The sequence below is a fragment of the Onychostoma macrolepis genome, chromosome 16, assembly GCF_012432095.1.
Source record: "Onychostoma macrolepis isolate SWU-2019 chromosome 16, ASM1243209v1, whole genome shotgun sequence".
Lineage (NCBI taxonomy): Eukaryota > Metazoa > Chordata > Actinopteri > Cypriniformes > Cyprinidae > Onychostoma > Onychostoma macrolepis.
The window spans coordinates 20,887,403-20,912,461 of NC_081170.1; the positions used below are offsets into that span (position 1 = coordinate 20,887,403).

The 25,059-nt window shown below is 37.1% G+C and overlaps 1 pseudogene; it reads right to left on the reverse strand.

Moving 5' to 3' along the window:
- Positions 1-24,100, reverse strand: part of LOC131522454 (uncharacterized) — a 48,961-nt pseudogene extending 24,861 nt beyond the window's left edge.
- Between the last annotated feature and the right edge of the window lie 959 nt (positions 24,101-25,059).

Genomic DNA, 25,059 nt, shown 5'->3' on the forward strand with positions numbered 1-25,059 from the left:
TTTTGTCCAGAAGAAGAATAAGAAGAATAATAACTAGAATGTACATTTCCTGAAGAAAATGTGAGTGGTGCTTGCAGTGGCAAAATTCGCAGGGCAGATACTACAGTGTTCTGCGCGATTGTAGAGAGCCAACTCCCATGTCTGTATGATGTTGTGGAGCTGAGATATGGCTTCTTTATGTTGCTAAACGGTTGCTAGGGTTCTCTATGTGGTTGCTAGGGTGTAGCTGCACAGTCGCCATGGTGATACTTACAGACTGGTTTTCAGCCCAAACAAAAGAGGCCACCCCATATCTATACCACTTTCTGGTGCTGAGAAATTGCTTATTCATGTGTTTGTTCAGTTGCTAAGGTACTCTAATTGGTTGCTATGGTGTGCCTATACAATTTATGGCATGATATTTAAAGACTATTTGACAGTCTGAATCAACAGAGCCCAACCCCATGTTTCTACAATGTTTTGGTGCTGAAAATTGTTTGTTAATGTCCTTTACGGTTGCTAGGGTGCTGTAAGTGGTTGCTAGGGCATAGCTATGAAGTTGTCATGTCAGTACTTATTGGCTGCTTGATAGGCCGAGTCAAAAGAGCCCTCCCCAAGTCTCTGTGACCTCCTGATCCAAAGATATAATCTCACTAATTTTGTGCCAATGTTAAGTCTATGGGACTTTTTGCCCAATTTTTTCATCCATCAGACGAACATCGTACACTCAATTACTTATAAAAGATATAGCACATCTCCTCAATGAGCCGGTCGATTTGACACTCATTCATGGGTCTGTGACAAACGGTGCAGGAGGAGTAGCGAATCAAATTTTTGTCCAGAAGAAGAATAATAACTAGAATGTACATTTCCTGAAGAAAATGTGAGTGGTGCTTGCAGTGGCAAAATTCGCAGGGCAGATACTACAGTGTTCTGCGCGATTGTAGAGAGCCAACTCCCATGTCTGTATGATGTTGTGGAGCTGAGATATGGCTTTATGTTGCTATACGGTTGCTAGGGTTCTCTATGTGGTTGCTAGGTGCTGCACAGTCGCCATGGTGATACTTACAGACTGGTTTTCAGCCCAAACAAAAGAGGCCACCCCATATCTATACCACTTTCTGGTGCTGAGAAATTGCTTATTCATGTGTTTGTTCAGTTGCTAAGGTACTCTAAATGGTTGCTATGGTGTGCTATACAATTTATGGCATGATATTTAAAGACTATTTGACAGTCTGAATCCACTGAGCCCAACGCCATGTTTCTACAATGTTTTGGTGCTGAAAATTGTTTGTTAATGTCCTTTACGGTTGCTAGGGTGCTGTAAGTGGTTGCTAGGGCATAGCTATGAAGTTGTCATGTCAGTACTTATTGGCTGCTTGATAGGCCGAGTCAAAAGAGCCCTCCCCAAGTCTCTGTGACCTCCTGATCCAAAGATATAATCTCACTAATTTTGTGCCAATGTTAAGTCTATGGGACTTTTTCGCCCAAATTTTTTCATCCATCAGACGAACATCGTACACTCAATTACTTATAAAAGATATAGCACACCTAATACATGTTGCTAAGAGTGATCACACATCATTACTATGTAGATTTATAGAGTTATTCGTATGTTCTTAGCCTGATTTAACACTTAGCTAATCACTATTAGCATGTAGTTATTCACTGCTAGCATGTGTAGCATGCATGAGGAAGTCCTGTTTACATCACGAGTCAAAAGAGCAAAACCTGCATGTTTATATGACACTTTTATCCAAAGATATCCTTTGATCTGTTTTCAATGGAGGTCTATGGGTGGTTGCTAGGGTGCTGTAAGTGGTTGCTAGGGTGTGGCTATGAAGGTCATAGGTCATTACTTATTGGTTACTTAAAAGAGGAGTCAAATGAGTGTGTGTGAGTTACAGAGAGAGAGAGAGAGAAGTCATGATTTGTGTGTGTGAGAAAGTGACAGTTGAGATTCAAATTCACGAACATTCCGCCAATGTAAGTCAATGGGATTTTTGCCCACTTTTTTCGTCCGCTGTGAAACATCGAGGTCCGATCGCTTAGAAAAGATATAGCACATCTCCTCAATGAGCCGTCGATTTGATTTTCATGGGTCTGTGACAAGGTGCAGGAGGAGTAGCGAATCAAGTTTTGTCCAGAAGAAGAATAAGAGAAATAATAGAATGTACATTTCCTGAAGAAAATGTGAGTGGTGCTTGCAGTGGCAAAACTCGCACTGGGCAGATACTACAGTGTTCTGCGCGATTGTAGAGAGCCAACCCCATGTCTGTATGATGTTGTGGAGCTGAGATATGGCTTCTTTATGTTGCTATACAGTTGCTAGGGTTCTCTATGTGGTTGCTAGGGTGTAGCTGCACAGTCGCCATGGTGATACTTACAGACTGGTTTTTCAGCCCAACAAAAGAGGCCACATATCTATACCACTTTCTGGTGCTGAGAAATTGCTTATTCATGAGTTTGTTCAGTTGCTAAGGTACTCTAAATGGTTGCTATGGTGTGATACAGTTTATGGCATGATATTTAAAGACTATTTGACAGTCTGAATCCACTGAGCCCAACGCCATGTTTCTACAATGTTTTGGTGCTGAAAATTGTTTGTTAATGTCCTTTACGGTTGCTAGGGTGCTGTAAGTGGTTGCTAGGGCATAGCTATGAAGTTGTCATGTCAGTACTTATTGGCTGCTTGATAGGCCGAGTCAAAAGAGCCCTCCCCAAGTCTCTGTGACCTCCTGATCCAAAGATATAATCTCACTAATTTTGTGCCAATGTTAAGTCTATGGGACTTTTTCGCCCAAATTTTTTCATCCATCAGACGAACATCGTACACTCAATTACTTATAAAAGATATAGCACACCTCTATAACTGGGAGGTTACTGTGCTAAGCGTTGGTAGTTGTCACACATCATTACTATGTAGATTTATAGAGTTATTCAGATGTTCTTAGCCTGATTTAACACTTAGCTAATCACTATTAGCATGTAGCTATTCACTGCTAGCATGTGTAGCATGCATGAGGAAGTCCTGTTTGATCACGAGTCAAAAGAGCAAAACCTGCATGTTTATATGACACTTTATCCAAAGATATCCTTTGATCTGTTTTCAATGGAGGTCTATGGGTGGTTGCTAGGGTGCTGTAAGTGGTTGCTAGGGTGTGGCTATGAAGGTCATAGGTCATTACTTATTGGTTACTTAAAAGAGGAGTCAAATGAGTGTGTGTGAGTTACAGAGAGAGAGAGAGAAGGCTCTAAGGGCCTGCGTGTGTGTGTGTGTGTGTGTGTGAGAAGAGAGAGAGAGAAGGGCCAGAAGAAGGCCATCTCAGGAAGCAGATACCAGTTTTGTTACAGGAGAAGTTGCAGATTAGCCACTACCTGGGCCTCAGATCTCTGCATCAGGGCTTTCTGGCTGTGAAGGCTTGAATGAGACTACATTTGCATCAAAGGTTTGGCCAATTAAAACATGGATCAAATTATATCATAATCATTAAACAAATTCTGTAGGAAATTTACCAATATATTTTATTGGGATAAAACTCAATAGAAACTACAACTAGAATTTATCAAAAAGATTTTAGTCCATAGAGGTGAGATGTTTCAGAGCTGAATTAGGCTTATACCCATTGAACATTGAGATCCAGAAGAGATGTGTTCAGTTCTGCATCACTTATGATGATGATTCAGTGAATGAAAAGCAGAACCTCATAAATAGTCTGTGTAAAAAGCTCACTAATTCAGATGTTAAAGATTATTAAAGATAAAAATCTGAAAGATAATGATCTCAAATTTTGACCTTCATATAAAAATGCTGCTCAAAAACAGAACCATGATTTGCCAATTATATTGATTAGATATAAAGAAAGACAATTCCAAATACAGATGAAGTAATGATTTAGCAGAGAGAGAAGACAGACCATGGACAGAGCATGATAGAGGATCTGTAGACACTGTGATCTGCAGATAGAGAACTAGAAACACTTTCTGCTGATGTGTTAAATATCACAATGTGAGGGAAATATTTCCAGATTTGAAGCATGATCATCATTTACTGAACAAAGTGATACTAAGATGTTCTACTCAGAAGATGAAAACATAGCTGCACTACTGCTTTATGCATTAACATTGAGTGTAGATGATAAACATGATTAACTGACTTACTTTATCTTTCATTTATTTAGATGGATTTATTTATTATTATCTATGTGTTGCTATATATATATATGTTAATGCTTTGGCAACATTGGCTACAGAAAAGCTGAATTGAATTGAATTAATTGAGAGAAGTCAAGTGAGTGTGTGTGAGTTCAGAGAGAGTCTAAGGGCCTGCGTGTGTGTGTGTGAGAAAGTGACAGTTGAGATTCAAATTCCGAACATTCCACCAATGTAAGTCAATGGGATTTTTGCCCGCTCCCGCTGTGAACATCGTAGGTCCGATCGCTTAGAAAAGATATAGCACCTCTCAATGAGCCGGTCGACACTTTTCATGGGTCTGTGACAAACGGTGCAGGAGGAGTAGCGTCAAGTTTTGTCCAGAAGAAGAATAAGAAGAAGCAGAATAATAATAACTAGATGTACATTTCCTGAAGAAAATGTGGTGCTTGCAGTGGCAAAACTCAGCGCTGGGCAGATACTACAGTGTTCTGCGATTGTAGAGAGCCAACTCCCATGTCTGTATGATGTTGTGGAGCTGAGATATGGCTTTATGTTGCACAGTTGCTAGGGTTCTATGTGGTTGCTAGTGTGTACAGTCGCCATGGTGATACTTACAGACTGGTTTTCAGCCCAACAAAAGAGGCCACCATATCTATACCACTTTCTGGTGCTGAGAAATTGCTTATTCATGTGTTTGTTCAGTTGCTAAGGTACTCTAAATGGTTGCTATGGTGTGATATACAGGGATGATATTTAAAGACTATTTGACAGTCTGAATCCACTGAGCCCAACGCCATGTTTCTACAATGTTTTGGTGCTGAAAATTGTTTGTTAATGTCCTTTACGGTTGCTAGGGTGCTGTAAGTGGTTGCTAGGCATAGCTATGAAGTTGTCATGTCAGTACTTATTGGCTGCTTGATAGGCCGAGTCAAAAGAGCCCTCCCCAAGTCTCTGTGACCTCCTGATCCAAAGATATAATCTCACTAATTTTATGCCAATGTTAAGTCTATGGGACTTTTCGCCCAAATTTTTCATCCAAGATAACATCGTACACTCAATTACTTTAAAAGATATAGCACACCTCTATAACTGGGAGGTTGTGCTAAGCGTTGGTAGTTGTCACACATCATTACTATGTATTTATAGATTATTCGTATGTTCTATCTGATTTAACACTTAGCTAATCACTATTAGCATGTAGCTATTCACTGCTATGTGTGAGCATGCAGGGAAGTCCTTTTATCATGACAAAAGAGCAAAACCTGCATGTTTATATGACACTTTTATCCAAAGATATCCTTTTGATCTGTTTTCAATGGAGGTCTATGTGGTTATAGGGTGCTGGTTGCTAGGGCTATGAAGTCATAGGTCATTACTTATTGGTTACTTAAAAGAGGAGTCAAATGAGTGTGTGTGAGTTAGAGAGAGAGAATGGTTCTAAGGCTGTGTGTGTGTGTGTGTGTGTGTGTGTGAGAAAGAGAGAGAGAGAACCAAGAAGGCCATCTCAGGGAAGCAGATACAGTTCAGTTACAGGAGAAGTATACAGCACCAGCTACATACCTGGGCTAGATTGCATCATGGGTCTGGCTGTGAAGGTTGAGAGTGAGGGCATTTTATGCCATCAAATCAAGTTTGGCCAATTAAAACATGGATCAAATTATATCAGCAATCATTAAACAAATACTGTATAGTGAAATTTGGGGACAATAATACATTTTAAAAATTGATAAAACTTCAATAGAAAACTACAACTAGAATTTATCAAAAATATTTTTAGGGTCCATGAAGTGATGCTGCAGAGCTGAATTGCTTATACCCACTGAACATTGAGATCCAAGATGTGTTCAGTTCTGGCATCATATGATCTGATCCTGATTCAGTTGATGAAATAGCAGAACCTCATTCTAAAAGTTCAGTGATAAAAAGTCACTGACTACAGCTAAACCCCAAAGATTATTAAAGAAATTTATAAAATCTGAGACACTCATGATGAATCTCAAAAATATAGACCTTCATAAATAGTGCTCAACCCTAAACAGAACCACTAGATTTGCCTATTTATTGATTAGACCATTCAAAGAAGACAAATTCCAAATACAGATGAAGTAAATGTGATTTAGAAACAGAGAGAGAGAAGATAGATAAACATGGACAGAGCGAGCAGAGGATCAGACACTGAGATCTACAGATAGAGAACAACACTTTCTGATGTGTCCTAAATATCACAATGTAGTATTTCTCAGATTTAAAGCATTGATCATAATTTACTGAACTTAGTGATAGAAGATGTTCTTACTGAGAAGATGATATACAGCTGCATCATCAACAAATGCAAATTCAATGTTAGATGATAATTAACTGACTTACTTTTATCTTTTCATTTATTTAGATGGATTTTATTTATTATATCTATGTTTGTTATATATATATATGTTAATGTTACAACATTGTGCTTGTGCTAATAAAGTGATTGAATTGAATTTAATTGAGAAGGGGTCTAAGGGCTATGGTGTGTGTGTGTGTGTGTGTGAGTTACAGAGAGAGAGAGAGAAGGGGCTCTAAGGGCCTGCTTGTGTGTGTGAGAAAGTGACAGTTGAGATTCAAATTCAGTATTCCACCATGTAAGTCAATGGGATTTTGCTTTTGTCGCCAGTGTGAACATCAGGTCCGATCGCTTAAAAAGATATAGCCCATATCTCCTCAATGAGCCGGTCGATTTGACATCATGGGTCTGTGACAAACGGTGCAGGAGGAGTAGCGAATCAAATTTTGTCCAGAAGAAGAATAAGAAGAAGAATAATAATTCAGAATGTACATTTCTGAAGAAAATGTGAGTGGTGCTTGCAGTGGCAAAATTCAGGCAGATACTACAGTGTTCTGCGCGATTGTAGAGAGAGCCAACTCCCATGTCTGTATGATGTTGTGGAGCTGATATGCTTCTTTATGTTGCTAAACGGTTGTTCTCTTGCTATGTTGCTATGGTGTATACAATTTATGGCATGATATTTAAAGACTATTTGACAGTCTGAATCCACTGAGCCCAACGCCATGTTTCTACAATGTTTTGGTGCTGGAAAATTGTTTGTTAATGTCCTTTACGGTTGCTAGGGTGCTGTAAGTGGTTGCTAGGGCATAGGTATGAAGTTGTCATGTCAGTACTTATTGGCTGCTTGATAGGCCGAGTCAAAAGAGCCCTCCCCAAGTCTCTGTGACCTCCTGATCCAAAGATATAATCTCTAATTTTGTGCCAATGTTAAGTCTATGGGACTTTTGCCAAATTTTTTCATCCATCAGACAACATCGACACTCAATTACTTATAAAAGATATAGCACACCTCTATAACTGGGAGGTTACAAGCGATTGCTAAGCTTGGTAGTTGTCACATCATTACTATGTAGATTTATAGAGTTATTCGTATGTTCTTAGTCTGATTTAACACTTAGCTAATCACTATTAGCATGTAGCTATTCACTGCTAGCATGTGTAGCATGCATGAGGGAAGTCCTGTTTGATCACGAGTCAAAGAGCAAAACCTGCATGTTTATATGACACTTTTATCCAAAGATATCCCTTTGATCTGTTTTCAATGGAGGTCTATGGTTGCTAGGGTGCTGTAAGTGGTTGCTAGGGTGTGGCTATGAAGGTCATAGGTCATTACTTATTGGTTACTTAAAAGAGGAGTCAAATGAGTGTGTGAGTTACAGAGAGAGAGAGAGAAGGGCTCTATGGTGTGTGTGTGTGTGTGTGTGAGAAAGTGACAGTTGAGATTCAAATTCACAACATTCCAATGTAAGTCAATGGGACTTTTTCACTTTTCGTCCACAAAACATCGAGGTCCGATCGCTTAGAAAAGATATAGCACATCTCCTCAATGAGCTCGATTTGACACCTCATTCATGGGTCTGTGACAAACGGTGCAGGAGGAGTAGCTCAAGTTTTGTCCAGAAGAAGAATAAGAAGAAGAAGCAGAATAATAATAATAAGTATGAAAAGAGAATAGTGATGTTTGCCTTTGCACACACTAACTAGAATGTATCTGAAGAAATGTGAGGGTGTTGAGTGAAAATTGAGAGGCAGATACTCAGTGTTCTTATGTTGAGAGAAATGTCTGTATGATGTGGAGCTGAGATATGCTTTATGTCAGTTGCTGTTCTTGCTGGTCATGTTGCTATGGTGCCTATACAATTTATGGCATGATATTTAAAGACTATTTGACAGTCTGAATCCACTGAGCCCAACCCATGTTTCTACAATGTTTTGGTGCTGGAAAATTGTTTGTTAATGTCCTTTACGGTTGCTAGGGTGCTGTAAGTGGTTGCTAGGCATAGGTATGAAGTTGTCATGTCAGTACTTATTGGCTGCTTGATAGGCCGAGTCAAAAGAGCCCTCCCCAAGTCTCTGTGACCTCCTGATCCAAAGATATAATCTCACTAATTTTGTGCCAATGTTAAGTCTATGGGACTTTTTGCCCAAATTTTTCATCCATCAGACACATCGTACCAATTACTTATAAAGATATAGCACATTCTATAACTGGGAGGTTACTAAGCGCTAAGCGTTGGTAGTTGTCACACATCATTACTATGTAGATTTATAGAGTTATTCGTATGTTCTTAGTCTGATTTAACACTTAGCTAATCACTATTAGCATGTATTATTCACTGCTAGCATGTGTAGGGCATGAGGAAGTCCTGTGCATCACGAGTCAAAAGAGCAAAACCTGCATGTTTATATGACACTTTTATCCAAAGATATCCCTTTGATCTGTTTTCAATGGAGGTCTATGGGGTGGTTGCTAGGGTGCTGTAAGTGGTTGCTAGGGTGTGGCTATGAAGGTCATAGGTCATTACTTATTGGTTACTTAAAGAGGAGTCAAATGAGTGTGAGTTATAGAGAGAGAGAGAGAAGGGCTCTAAGGGCCTGCGTGTGTGTGTGTGTGAGAAAGTGACAGTTGAGATTCAAATTCACTAACATTCCGCCAATGTAAGTCAATGGGACTTTTTGCCCACTTTTTCCCGCTGAAACATCGAGGTCCGATCGCTTAGAAAAGATATAGCACATCTCCTCAATGAGCCGGTCGATTTGACACTCATTCATGGGTCTGTGACAACGGTGCAGGAGGAGTAGCGAACCAAGTTTTGTCCAGAAGAAGAATAAGAAGAAGCAGAATAATAATAAGTATGCAAGAGAATAATAGTGATGTTTGCCTACCACTAATAGAATGTACATTTCCTGAAGAAAATGTGAGTGGTGCTTGCAGTGGCAAACTCAGCACTGGGCAGATACTACAGTGTTCTGCGCGATTGTAGAGAGCCAACTCCCATGTCTGTATGATGTTGTGGAGCTGAGATATGGCTTTATGTTGCTATACAGTTGCTAGGGTTCTCTATGGTTGCTAGGGTGGCACATGGTGATACTTACAGACTGGTTTTTCAGCCCAACAAAAGAGGCCACGATATCTATACCACTTTCTGGTGCTGAGAAATTGCTTATTCATGAGTTTGTTCAGTTGCTAAGGTACTCTAAATGGTTGCTATGGTGGCCATACAGTTTAATGATATTTAAAGACTATTTGACAGTCTGAATCCAGAGCCCAACCCATGTTTCTACAATGTTTTGGTGCTGAAAATTGTTTGTTAATGTCCTTTACGGTTGCTAGGGTGCTGTAAGTGGTTGCTAGGGCAGGTATGAAGTTGTCATGTCAGTACTTATTGGCTGCTTGAGTCAAAAGAGCCCTCCCAAGTCTCTGTGACCTCCTGATCCAAAGATATAATCTCACTATGCCAATGTTAAGTCTATGGGACTTTTTCACCAAATTTTTCATCCAGACGAACATCACACTCAATTTTATAAAAGATATAGCACACCTCTATAACTGGGAGATTACTAAGCGTCGTTGGTAGTTGTCACATCATTACTATGTAGTTTTATAGAGTTATTCGAGATGTTCTTAGTCTGATTTAACACTTAGCTAATCACTACTAGCATGTAGCTATTCACTGCTAGTATGTGTAGCATTTGATCACGAGTCAAAAGAGCAAAACCTGCATGTTTTTATGACACTTTATCCAAAGATATGCTTTGATCTGTTTTCAATGGAGGTCTATGGGGTGCTAGGGTGCTGTAAGTGGTTGCTAGGGTGGCTATGAAGGTCATAGGTCATTACTTATTGGTTACTTAAAAGAGGAGTCAAATGAGTGTGAGTTACAGAGAGAGAGAGCTCTGGGCCTGCTGTGTGTGTGTGAGAAAGTGACAGTTGAGATTCAAATTCATAACATTCCACCATGTAAGTCAATGGGACTTTTTGGCTGTGCAACATCGTAGGTCCGATCGCTTAGAAAAGATATAGCCCACATCTCAATGAGGATTTGACACCTCTTTCATGGGTCTGTGACAAACGGTGGAGGAGTAGCTAACCAAGTTTTGTCCAGAAGAAGAATAAGAAGAAGAAGCAGAATAATAATAATCTATAAGATAATAATAGTGATGCTTGCCTTGGCAAGCACCACTAACTAGATAAAAGTTGTAGACAAACTTTGTTGGTTTTGAGAGCACAAAAGTTTAATGTTTAAAAGTTTTAAGTTTGATGGTTTCAGTATGAAAACAGTTTGAAGTTTAAAGTAGTTTTACAAACTTAAAGCACAGTCTGATATAGATAGATAGATTTTCATGTATCATAGATAGATAGATAGATAGATAGATAGATAGATGCAAAAGTGTCAGATTGCTGAAGGTTGCTAGACTAACTGTGGTTAGGGTGTTGTTATGGTTGATAGATAGATAGAATAGAGTCAGATGATAGATAAGATAGATAGATAGATAGATAGATAGATAGATAGATAGATAGATAGATAGATAGATAGATAGATAGATAGATAGATAGATAGATAGATAGATAGATTGCCAGAGGATAGATAGATAGATAGATAGATAGATAGATAGATAGATAGACAGATAGATAGATAGATACAGTGATGATAGATAGATAGATAGATACAGTCAGATGATAGATAGACAGATAGAGTCAGATAATGATAGATAGATAGATACAGTCAGATGATAGATAGATAGATAGATACAGTCAGATGATAGATAGATAGATAGATAGATACAGGATTATAGATAGATAGATGAAATACTAGATAGATGAGTTTGAATGGATTAGAAATAGTGAGGTCATGAAATCAACTTCTTTAGTTAAAATGTCTTCATCTCAGTGGAATAATATTTTGTGACTTTCAACATTTTCATCTGTATTCACATGGTTGATTCGTCTGAAGGTATGTAATTTTTACAATATGGCCAAGAAAATGAATGGCAGAAATCTATATATATAATTAATTTGTCATAATAATAAAGAGCATAGGTCTGAAATTTCTACAGAAATGAAGGCCTGTACTTGGATCACATGTTGTAGAAAAGATCAAATACACACCATGTGTGACTGGAGCATTTTTATAGAAATTGGCAACAAAATCAATAAATTAGCTCTGAAAATGTCCACTGAATAAAATTAAAGCTGATACTAGAGCACAAATGCAATGTAATGAGCATACTACATATAACATACCACATTCATATCTGCTATTGAAGTTTGTTTTTAGTTTAGCTGCTGATTTTATTTACATTTATGTAAAATAAATAAATAAATAAATACATATTTTACTTTGATTGAAATAAATATGTACCTGCAATCAAGTTTTATAACTTGTACATTTGAAATTTATGTTACTCAGTAGCATATATGAGTTTTAATGTATTTATAATGTTTAAATATATAATTAAAATATATATATCTAAAAAGTTGTGTATTTTATAATGTTTAAATATATAATTACCAAATATATATCAGAAAAGTTGTGAGATACACCACTTTGAAATGAATGGCTCTCTGGTTGCTGGATATATATGTCATTACACTATTCTTCAAAATGTGATTTCAGTTTTTCTCTAACCACCAGATCAGTATTGTACATAACATAGATCAATATCCAGAAACAGTTTAAAATTAAATTTAGATCATTTAAGAGATTATTTATAAAAATGTAATATTTACATGAAGCTAATGGTGTAGCTAAGGATTTTGTGGTAAACATAAAAGTATTTCATCTAAAACATAGTTAATGTATAGATGAGAAGCAAAACAAACAAACAAAAAGATATATTATTTGTATGATTATTTATAAATGTTTTATCTTTTCAATTTTAAATACATTCTGTTTACTGGTGTAAACAGGAAAATAGGCTTATGATTGAAAGGTCTATGTTTGTTTATTTGTTTGTGTGTGTGCTGGTCTGTGTGTGTTCTAAATGCTGTGTGTCTGTGTGTGTGTGTGTGTGTGATAGATCTATAGAGAGATAGATGAGTTTGAATGGTTAGATAAATAGAAAAGTCTGATAGATAGATAGATAGAGAGATAGATAGATAGAGAGATAGATGAGTTTGATTGCTAGAAATAGTACATAGAAGGGAAGTCTGATTGAGTCTAATATTTCAGTTTAGATTTAAATTTTGACAGTTGAGTTTGATGTGTTCAGATGAGCCAATGTAAGTATGGGATTTTTTATGATTTTTAATCTTATTTTTGAAACTTGATTAGTTAGAAAGATATAGCCCAAGTCAGATCAGTCTCAAGACTCTGAGTTTGGAGTTTGTAGAGTTAAAGCTCTAGGAGGAGTAGCAGCCAAATTTTTGTCTCAGAAAAGAATAATAACTAGATAGGAAGTTAGAGACAAACTTTAAGTTGGCTTGAGAAAACGGACCAGAAAGTTTGAAAAGTTTAAAAGTTTGAAAAGTTTAAGAAGTTTAAAACTTTGAAAATGTTAGTTTTAAGTTTGATGGGTTTCAGTCTGAATAGTTTGAAGTTTAAAGTAGTTTTAAAAGCAAAGTTTGACAATAGAGATAGATAGATAGATAGATCAGATTATAGATAGATAGATAGATAAAAGAGATAGACTTTAGATAGATAGATAGATAGATAAAGTGATTATAGATAGATAGATAAGAAACATTAGATAGATGAGTTTGAATGGATTAGAAATAGTCACATGACCCAATCAACTTCTTTAGTTAAAAAATGTTTCATCTCAGTGGAATAAGATTTTGTGACTTTTCAACATTTTCATCTGTATTCAGCAAAAAAAAAAAAAGGGCTTAATTGTTCTGAAGGTATGTATTTTTATTTTTTTACTAATATGGTCTTTGTCATATTATATTTTAAATTTGTCAAAAATAAAATCCAGCATAGGTCTGAAAATTTTCACAATGAAAAGTGTGGTAGATCACAAATGCAATGTAGAAAAGAGCACACAAGTGACTAACAAAGAGCATTTTATAGAAATTGGCAAATAAAATCAATAAATTCTGCATAAATCTGAAAAGTCACACAACAAAATAAAGTCTGATACTAGAGCACAAATGCAATGTGGAACGAGCATACTCACTCAGACGTACACACACACATCTTTACACACATATTCACACATTCATATCTGCTTATTGCAGTTGTGTTTTTAGTTTAGGTTTTTTTTTGTTTTATTTTATATTTATTTAAAACAAACAAAATATTTTACTTTAGATTGAAATAAAGCTCCAATCAAGTTTTAGTGACAACTTGTGTGGCATTTCTGCAAATTTATGTGGCATTATTGCAAAGAGCACTTATACTGTTTTTAATGTATTTTATAATGTTTTATATAATTACAAAATATGTATCATAAAGTTGTGTATTTTATAATGTTTAAATATATAATTACAAATATATCAGAAAAGATGTGAGAGGAGTGATCCAGAAAAGAATGGCTCTCTATGGGTCTGCTGATATATATGGTCATTACACTATTCTTTCAAAAACTGTGATTTCTACAAGTTTTTCTAACCACCAGATGGCAGTATTGTACATAACACTTAGATCAATATCCAGAAACAGTTTAAATTAAATTTAGATCATCATTTAAGAGATTTATTCAGAAAATGTAATATTTCACATGTAAGCTAATGGTGTAGTTGAGGATTTTGTTGTAAACAGGTACAAAAGTATTTCATATCTCCCAAAACACAGCATAATGTATAGATGAGAAGTAAATCATATTATGATTAAAAATTTATAAATGTTTACACATTTTCAATTTTAGTCATATTGCTCAAAGGACATGGTAAACAGGAAAAACAGGTCTTGATTGAAAGGTCTATGTTTGTTTGTTTATTTGTTTGTTTGTGTGTGAGGCGGTCTGTGTGTCTGTGTGTGTGTGTGTGTGTGTGTGTGTGTGTGTATAGATCTCAGATAGAGAGATAGATATGAGTTTGAATAAGAAGAGTACATAGAAGGAAGTCGATAGATAGATAGATAGAGATAGATGAGTTTGATTGCAGAAATAGTTAGAAGAAGTCTGATAGATAGATAGATAGATAGATGAGTTTGATTAGAAGATATATAGAAGGAAGTCTGATTGAGTCAATGAGTGTGTTTAGATTTAAATTTTGACAGGGAGTTTGACGGAATGTCAGATGAGCCAAAGTCAATGGATTTTTTATGATTTTTAATCTATTTTATGAACTAAGTTTGATCAGTTAGAAAGATATAGATGTATCAGTCAAGATGAGTTGAGTTTGGAGTTAAAGCTAGGAGGAGTAGCAGCCAAATTTTAGTCAGAAAAGAATAACAATTTAAGTAGTTTTAAAGAAGTATTAATTAAGTGGCTAAGCCAACTTATAAGAAGAATATCAGTAAGTCTTAAACTTAGGAATATCAGTAAGTGGTCAGAACTAATAAGTATGCAAGAGAATAATAGTGATTTGTTTGGCAATAACTAGAATGTACATTTCCTGAAGAAAATGTGAGTGGTGCTTGCAGTGGCAAAACTCGCGCTGGGCAGATACTACAGTGTTCAGATAGAGAGCCAACTCCCATGTCTGTATGATGTTGTGGAGCTGAGATATGGCTTCTTATGTTGCTATACGGTTGCTAGGGTTCTCTATATGGTTGCTAGGGTGTAGCTGCACAGTCGCCATGGTGATACTTACAGACTGGTTTTTCAGCCCGAACAAAAGAGGCCACGGATATCTATACCACTTTCTGGTGCTGAGAAATTGCTTATTCATGAGTTTGTTCAGTTGCTAAGGTACTCTAAATGGTTGCTATGGTGTGACAGTTTAGATAGATAGATGAGTTTGATGGGATGGTATTTAAAGACTATTTGACAGTCTGAATCCACTGAGCCCAACGCCATGTTTCTACAATGTTTTGGTGCTGGAAAATTGTTTGTTAATGTCCTTTTATGGTTGCTAGGGTGCTGTAAGTGGTTGCTAGGGCATAGCTATGAAGTTGTCATGTCAGTACTTATTGGCTGCTTGATAGGCCGAGTCAAAAGAGCCCTCCCCCAAGTCTCTGTGACCTCCTGATCCAAAGATATAATCTCACTAATTTTGTGCCAATGTTAAGTCTATGGGACTTTTTCGCCCAAATTTTTTCATCCATCAGACGAACATCGACACTCAATTACTTATAAAACATATAGCACACCTCTATAACTGGGAGGTTACTAAGCTAAGCGGTTGGTAGTTGTCACACATCATTACTATGTAGATTTATAGAGTTATTCGTATGTTCTTAGTCTGATTTAACACTTAGCTAATCACTATTAGCATGTAGCTATTCACTGCTAGCATGTGTAGCATTTGATCACGAGTCAAAAGAGCAAAACCTGCATGTTTATATGACACTTTTATCCAAAGATATCCTTTTGATCCGTTTTCAATGGAGGTCTATGGGGTGGTTGCTAGGGTGCTGTAAGTGGTTGCTAGGGTGTGGCTATGAAGGTCATAGGTCATTACTTATTGGTTACTTAAAAGAGGAGTCAAATGAGTGTGTGTGAGTTACAGAGAGAGAGAGAGAGAAGGCTCTAAGGGCCTGTGTGTGTGTGTGTGTGTGAGAGAGAGAGAGAGAGAGAACCAGAAGAAGGCCAGGTCTCAGGGAAGCAGATACCAGTTCAGTTACGGAGGAGAAGTCCTCGAGCACAGCAGCAGCAGCTACACTTACCTGGGCATCGAGATCTCTGCATCAGGGGCTTCGGTCTGGCTGTGAAGGCCTTGAATGAGACACCGGAGGGCATTTTATGCCATCAAAGAATTCCAATTAAAACATGGATCAAATTATATCACGAATCATTAAACAAATTCTACTGTATGGGAGTGAAATTTGGGGACCAATAATTTAAAAATTGGGATAAAACTTCAATAGAAAAACTACAACTAGAATTTATCAAAAACATTTTAGGGGTCCAGACTCCAATGATGCCTGCAGAGCTGAATTAGGCTTATACCCACTGAACATTGAGATCCAGAGATGTGTTCAGTTCTGGCATCACCTCCATCGATCTGATCCTGATTCAGCCCTCGCCAATGAAACCTCAGCAGAACCTCATCCTCTAAAACGCCTTCAGCTCGTCCATAAAACCCAGCTCCTCACTGACTACAGCTACAACCCCAAAGCCATTATTAAAGAAATTGATAAACTGAAAGACACTCATGATGAATCTAAAAATACACTTTGACCTTCATAAACTCCAATGCTGCTCAACCCTAAACAGAACCACTAGATTTGCCAATTATTTATTGATTAGACCATTCAAAGAAAGACAAATCCTCTCCAAATACAGATTAAGTCACCATGATTTAGAAACAGAGAGAGAAGACATAGACAAACATGGACAGAGCGAGAGCAGAGGATCTGTAGACACTGTGATCTACAGCAGATAGAGAACGAGACACTTTCTGCTGATGTGTCCTAAATATCACAATGTGAGGGAAACATTTCCCAGATTTGAAGCATTGATTCCATCATTTACTGAACTTAGTGATACTGAGAAAATGCCCTTCTTACTGGAGAAGATGATAACACAGCTGCACTCACTGCTAAATATGTATCAACCATTCACAATGTTAGATGATAAACATGATTAACTGACTTACTTTATCTTTTCATTTATTTAGATGGATTTTATTTATTATTATCTATGTTGTTGTTGTTATATATATATGTTAATGCTTTGGCAACATTGTGCAAGTGCTAGTGAATTGAATTAATTGAGAAAGAGAAGGTCAAGGGGTGTGTGTGTGTGTGTGTGTGTGTGAGAGTCACAGAGAGAGAGAGAGAGAGAGAGAAGGGCTCTAAGGGCCTGCTGTGTGTGTGTGAGAAAGTGACAGTTGAGATTCAAATTCACGAACATTCCACCATTGTAAGTCAATGGGATTTTTGCCCGCTTTTTCGTCCGCTGTGTGAACATCGTAGGTCCGATCGCTTAAAAAGATATAGCCCACATCTCCTCAATGAGCCGGTCGATTTGACACCTCTTTCATGGGTCTGTGACAAACGGTGCAGGAGGAGTAGCGAATCAAAATTTTTGTCCAGAAGAAGAATAAGAAGAAGCAGAATAATAAGTATGTAAGAGAACAATAGTGATGCCTTGCCTTTGGCAAGCACCACTAATATAATAAGACGTTTAAGTACATATCAGTAAGTTGGCTTTCTGCCAACTTAATAAGCTTAAGTAGCAGATCAGTGGTTGGCCTTTCAAGCCAACCTAATAAGCTAAGTAGCAGATCAGCAGGTTGGCTCTGCCAACCCAATAATAATAAGCTTAAGTAGATCAGCAGGTTGGCTCTTTCAAGCCAACCTAATAACAAGCTTAAGTAGATCAGCAGGTTGGCTCTTTCAAGCCAACCTAATAAGCTTAAGTAGCAGATCAGCAGGTTGGCTCTCAAGCCAACCTAATTAGTTTGTTTGACTGCCTGCTCGCGCTAGTCGATGACGCTCATGCTAACCATACTGTAAACTTGAATATAAACCGCTGTATAAAGTTTAATTAGAGGATTAATAATTTCCGCCTTTCCCCTCAAGTCACAGGCCTGTAAATTGTGTCATCTGCTCCTTAATGGTGTTAATGGTGTTTTTTTTTTTACATGCATGCTTTTTATGCTAGTTTAATTTTCAAATAGATCTGATACTTTGGTTTCAACAAATCTTTAATACACAAATGGTTCACCTTTTTAGGTCCTGACTGCCACCAGTTGAGTCATTGATTTAGTGAGTTGCTTATAAGAAAAGATGCTCATTTGTTACAACATAGTATTATAAATGTTTTATTCATTGCTGTAAAACTAAGTTGTTGTTTTGTTTTTAATCATCAGGTGGAGAGACAGTCTGGGCAGCAACAACAAGACAACTATTACCAGTAGAGATGAGTTTCAAGATCCAGGTGCAAGGTGCAATAAGATGCAAGGATCCAGGATCAAGAGATCATTCATCATTCATCCGATCCGATACCGAAAATTCTGAGTATCTGCCGATTCCGATCCGATACCAGTGCAGTTTCTTTTTTTTTTTTTAATCAATGTAGGATTTCTATACTTCTGTGTGTTGACCTGATCATTGCTCATTTGTGTGTTAAACACAATCTGCTAAATAGACAACTTCATTTTAATGAAAAATAACAAATTAAAAAATATATATTGACCCAAATATACAGGTGCTGGTCATATAATTAGAATATCATCAAAAAGTTGATTTATTTCACTAATTCCATTCAAAAAGTGAAACTTGTATATTATATTCATTCATTACACACAGACTGATATATTTCAAATATGTTTATTTCTTTTAATTGTGATGATTAGAGCTTACAGCTCATGAAAGTCAAAAATCAGTATCTCAAAATATTAGAATATTACTTAAGACCAATACAAAGAAAGGATTTTTAGAAATCTTGGCCAACTGAAAAGTATGAAAATGAAAAGTATGAGCATGTACAGCACTCAATACTTAGTTGGGGCTCCTTTTGCCTGAATTACTGCAGCAATGCGGCGTGGCATGGAGTCGATCAGTCTGTGGCACTGCTGAGGTGTTATGAGAGCCCAGGTTGCTCTGATAGTGGCCTTCAGCTCATCTGCATTGTTGGGTCTGGTGTCTCTCATCTTCCTCTTGACAATACCCCATAGATTCTCTATGGGGTTCAGGTCAGGCGAGTTTGCTGGCCAATCAAGCACAGTAACACTATGGTCACTGAACCAGATTTTGGTACCTTTGGCAGTGTGGGCAGGTGCCAAGTCCTGCTGGAAAATGAAATCAGCATCTCCATAAAGCTTGTCAACAGAAGGAAGCATGAAGTGCTCTAAAATTTCCTGGTAGATGGCTGCGTTGACTGTGGACTTCAGAAAACACAGTGGACCAACACCAGCAGATGACATGGCAGCCCAAATCATCACAGACTGTGGAAACTTCACACTGGACTTCAAGCAACATGGATTCTGTGCCTCTCCACTCCTTCCTTCAGACTCTGGGACCTTGATTTCCAAATGAAATGTAAAATTTACTTTCATCTGAAAAGAGGACTTTGGACCACTGAGCAACAGTCCAGTTCTTTTCTCCACAGCCCAGTTAAGACGCTTCTGACGTTGTCTCTGGTTCAGAAGTGGCTTGGTAGCCCTTTTCCTGAAGACGTCTGAGCGTGGTGACTCTTGATGCACTGACTCCAGCTTCAGTTCTCTCCTTGTGAAGCTCTCCCAAGTGTTTGAATCGGCTTTGCTTGACTGCATTCTCAAGCTTGCGTCATCCCTGTTGCTTGTGCACCTTTTCCTACCCAAATTCTTCATTCCAGTCAACTTTGCATTTAATATGCTTTGATACAGCACTCTGTAAGCAGCCACACCTTTCAGTAATGACCTTCTGTGACTTACCCTCTTGTGGAGGGTGTCAGTGTTCATCTTCTGGATCATTGCCAAGTCAGCAGTCTTCCCCATTATTGTGGTTTCAAACAACAAGAGATACCCAGAATGTATACTGTAGGGATGGTCATTTATTCAAACTCAAATGTAAATATTCTAATATTTTGAGATACTGATTTTGACTTTCATGAGCTGTAAGCTCTAATCATCAAAATTAAAAGAAATAAACATTTGAAATATATCAGTTTGTGTGTGTAATGAATGAATATAATATACAATTTTGACAGTTGGAGTTTGACGGAATGTTCAGATGAGCCAATGTAAGTCTATGGGATTTTTATGATTTTTAATCTTTATTTTTATGAAAACCGTAAGTCGGATTAGTTAGAAAAGATATAGCACGCTAAGTCAGATCAGTCTCAAGACTTGGGCTGAGTTTGGAGTTTGTAGAGTTAAAGCTCTAGGAGGAGTAGCAGTCAGAAATTTTAGTCTCAGAAAAGAATAATAACTAGATAGGAAAGTTCGTCGAGACAAACTTTAAGTTGGCTTGAGAAAGACGGACCAGAAAGTTTGAAAAGTTTGAAAAGTTTGAAAAGTTTAAGAAGTTTAAAAGTTTTAAGTTTGAAAATGTTAAAAGTTTTAAGTTTGATGGGTTTCAGTCTGAAATAGTTTGAAGTTTAAAGTAGTTTTAAAAGCTTAAAGTTTGACACATAGATAGATAGATAGATAGATAGATAGAGTCAGATTATAGATAGATAGATAGACAAAAGACAGATAGACTTTAGATAGATAGATAGATAGATAAAGTCAGATTATAGATAGATAGATAAGAAACATTAGATAGATGAGTTTGAATGGATTAGAAATAGTCAGTATGACCCCAATCAACTTTCTTTAGTTAAAAAATGTTTCCCTTCATCTCAGTGGAATAAGATTTTGTGACTTTTCAACATTTTCTATCTGTATTCACATTAAAAAAAAAAAAAAGGGCTTAATTCGGTTGTTCTGAAGGTATGTATTTTTATTTTTTACTAATATGGTCTTTGGGTCAATATTATATTTTAAATTTGTCAAAAATAATAATAAATCCAGCATAGGTCTTAAAATTTTCACACAGAAATGAAGGCCTGGTACTAGATCACAAATGCAATGTAGAAAAGACGCGCACACACACGTGTGACTGCAACAAAGAGCATTTTTATAGAAATTGGCAAATAAAATCAATAAATTCTGCATAAATCTGAAAATGTCCACACAACAAAATCAAAGTCTGATACTAGAGCACAAATGCAATGTGGAACGAGCATACTCACTCACGTACGTACACACACACTCTCTTACACACATACTCTCTTACACACATACCCGCCATTCATATCTGCTTATTGCAGTTGTTGTTTTTAGTTTAGGTTTTTTTTTTTCGTCTTGATTTTATTTACATTTATTTCAAAACAAACAAAATATTTTACTTTTAGATTGAAATAAATACGTACCTGCAATCAAGTTTTAGTGACAACTTGTGTGGCATTTCTGCAAATTTATGTGGCATTATTGCAAAAGCGAGCACTTATACTGTTTTTAATGTATTTTATAATGTTTAAATATATAATTACAAAATATGTATCATAAAAGTTGTGTATTTTATAATGTTTAAATATATAATTACCAAATATATATCAGAAAAGATGTGAGAGGAGTAACTGACCACTTCCAGAAAAGTGAATGGCTCTCTATGGGCCTCTGCTGGATATATATGGTCATTACACTATTCTTTCAAAAACTGTGATTTCTACAAGTTTTCTCTAACCACCAGATGGCAGTATTGTACACCTAACACTTAGATCAATATCCAGAAACAGTTTAAATTAAATTTAGATCATCATTTAAGAGATTTATTCATAAAAATGTAATATTTCACATGTAAGCTAATGGTGTAGTTGAGGATTTTTGTTGTAAACAGGTACAAAAGTACTTCATATCTCCCAAAACACAGCATTAATGTATAGATGAGAAGTAAACAAACAAACAAAAAAATATATTATTTGTATGATTAAAATTTATAAATGTTTTACAATTACTCTTTCAATTTTGGGGTCATATTGCCCCAAAGGACACAGGTGTAAACAGGAAAAACAGGTCTTATGATTGAAAGGTCTATGTTTGTTTGTTTATTTGTTTGTTTGTGTGTGTGAGGCGTGTCTGTGTGTCTGTGTGTGTGTGTGTGTGTGTGTGTGTGTGTGTGAGATAGATCTCAGATAGAGAGATAGATAGATGAGTTTGAATGGGTTAGAAATAGTACATAGAAGGGAAGTCTGATAGATAGATAGATAGAGAGATAGATGAGTTTGATTGGGTTAGAAATAGTACATAGAAGGGAAGTCTGATAGATAGATAGATAGATAGATAGATAGATGAGTTTGATTGGGTTAGAAATAGTACATAGAAGGGAAGTCTGATTGAGTCTAATGGGCTTCAGTGTGTTTAGATTTAAATTTTGACAGTTGGAGTTTGACGGAATGTTCAGATGAGCCAATGTAAGTCAATGGGATTTTTTATGATTTTTAATCTTAATTTTTATGAAAACCGTAAGTCGGATCAGTTAGAAAAGATATAGCACGCTAAGTCAGATCAGTCTCAAGACTTCGGCTGAGTTTGGAGTTTGTAGAGTTAAAGCTCTAGGAGGAGTAGCAGTCAGAAATTTTAGTCTCAGAAAAAGAATAATAATAATAAGTTTAAGTACAATATCAGTAAGTTGGCTTTCTCAAGCCAACTTAATAAGTTTAAGTACAATATCAGTAAGTTGGCTTTCTCAAGCCAACTTAATAAGAAGTTTAAGTACAATATCAGTAAGTTGGCTTTTTCAAGCCAACTTAATAAGTTTAAGTACAATATCAGTAAGTTGGCTTTCTCAAGCCAACTTAATAAGTATGCAAGAGAATAATAGTGATGCCTTGCCTTTGGCAAGCACCACTAACTAGAATGTACATTTCCTGAAGAAAATGTGAGTGGTGCTTGCTGGGGCAAAACTCGGCGCTGGGCAGATACTACCGTGTTCTGCACGATTGTAGAGAGCCAACTCCCATGTCTGTATGATGTTGTGGAGCTGAGATATGGCTTCTTTATGTTGCTATACGGTTGCTAGGGTTCTCTATATGGTTGCTAGGGTGTAGCTGCACAGTCGCCATGGTGATACTTACAGACTGGTTTTTCAGCCCGAACAAAAGAGGCCACGCCGATATCTATACCACTTTCTGGTGCTGAGAAATTGCTTATTCATGAGTTTGTTCAGTTGCTAAGGTACTCTAAATGGTAGCTATGGTGTGGCCATACAGTTTAGATAGATAGATGAGTTTGATGGGATGGTATTTAAAGACTATTTGACAGTCTGAATCCACTGAGCCCAACGCCATGTTTCTACAATGTTTTGGTGCTGGAAAATTGTTTGTTAATGTCTTTTTATGGTTGCTAGGGTGCTGTAAGTGGTTGCTAGGGCATAGCTATGAAGTTGTCATGTCAGTACTTATTGGCTGCTTGATAGGCCGAGTCAAAAGAGCCCTCCCCCAAGTCTCTGTGACCTCCTGATCCAAAGATATAATCTCACTAATTTTGTGCCAATGTTAAGTCTATGGGACTTTTTCGCCCAAATTTTTTCATCCATCAGACGAACATCGTACACTCAATTACTTATAAAACATATAGCACACCTCTATAACTGGGAGGTTACTAAGCGTATTGCTAAGCGGTTGGTAGTTGTCACACATCATTACTATGTAGATTTATAGAGTTATTCGTATGTTCTTAGTCTGATTTAACACTTAGCTAATCACTATTAGCATGTAGCTATTCACTGCTAGCATGTGTAGCATTTGATCACGAGTCAAAAGAGCAAAACCTGCATGTTTATATGACACTTTTATCCAAAGATATCCCTTTTGATCCGTTTTCAATGGAGGTCTATGGGGTGGTTGCTAGGGTGCTGTAAGTGGTTGCTAGGGTGTGGCTATGAAGGTCATAGGTCATTACTTATTGGTTACTTAAAAGAGGAGTCAAATGAGTGTGTGTGAGTTACAGAGAGAGAGAGAGAAGGGGCTCTAAGGGCCTGCGTGTGTGTGTGTGCGTGTGTGTGAGTTACAGAGAGAGAGAGAGAAGGGCCAGAAGAAGGCCAGGTCTCAGGGAAGCAGATACCAGTTCAGTTACGGAGGAGAAGTCCTCGAGCACAGCAGCAGCTACACTTACCTGGGCATCGAGATCTCTGCATCAGGGGGCTTCGGTCTGGCTGTGAAGGCCTTGAATGAGACACCCGGAGGGCATTTTATGCCATCAAATCACGGTTTGGCCAATTAAAACTACCAATTAAAACATGGATCAAATTATATCACGCAATCATTAAACAAATTCTACTGTATGGGAGTGAAATTTGGGGACCAATAATACATTTTAAAAATTGGGATAAAACTTCAATAGAAAAACTACAACTAGAATTTATCAAAAATATTTTAGGGGTCCAGAGAGGTGCGTCCAGTGATGCCTGCAGAGCTGAATTAGGCTTATACCCACTGAACATTGAGATCCAGAAGAGATGTGTTCAGTTCTGGCATCACCTCCATCGATCTGATCCTGATTCAGCCCTCCTCGCCAATGAAACCTCAGCAGAACCTCATCCTCTAAACACGCTCGCTCTTCAGCTCGTCCATAAAACCCAGCTCCTCACTGACTACAGCTACAACCCCAAAGCCATTATTAAAGAAATTGATAAAAATCTGAAAGACACTCATGATGAATCTCAAAAAATACACTTTGACCTTCATAATAAACTCCAATGCTGCTCAACCCTAAACAGAACCACTAGATTTGCCAATTATTTATTGATTAGACCATTCAAAGAAAGACAAATCCTCTCCAAATACAGATTAAGTCACCATGATTTAGAAACAGAGAGAGAAGACATAGACAAACATGGACAGAGCGAGAGCAGAGGATCTGTAGACACTGTGATCTACAGCAGATAGAGAACGAGAAACACTTTCTGCTGATGTGTCCTAAATATCACAATGTGAGGGAAACATTTCTCCCCAGATTTGAAGCATTGATCCCATCATTTACTGAACTTAGTGATACTGAGAAGATGCCCTTCTTACTCGGAGAAGATGATAACACAGCTGCACTCACTGCTAAATATGTATCAACCATTCACAATGTTAGA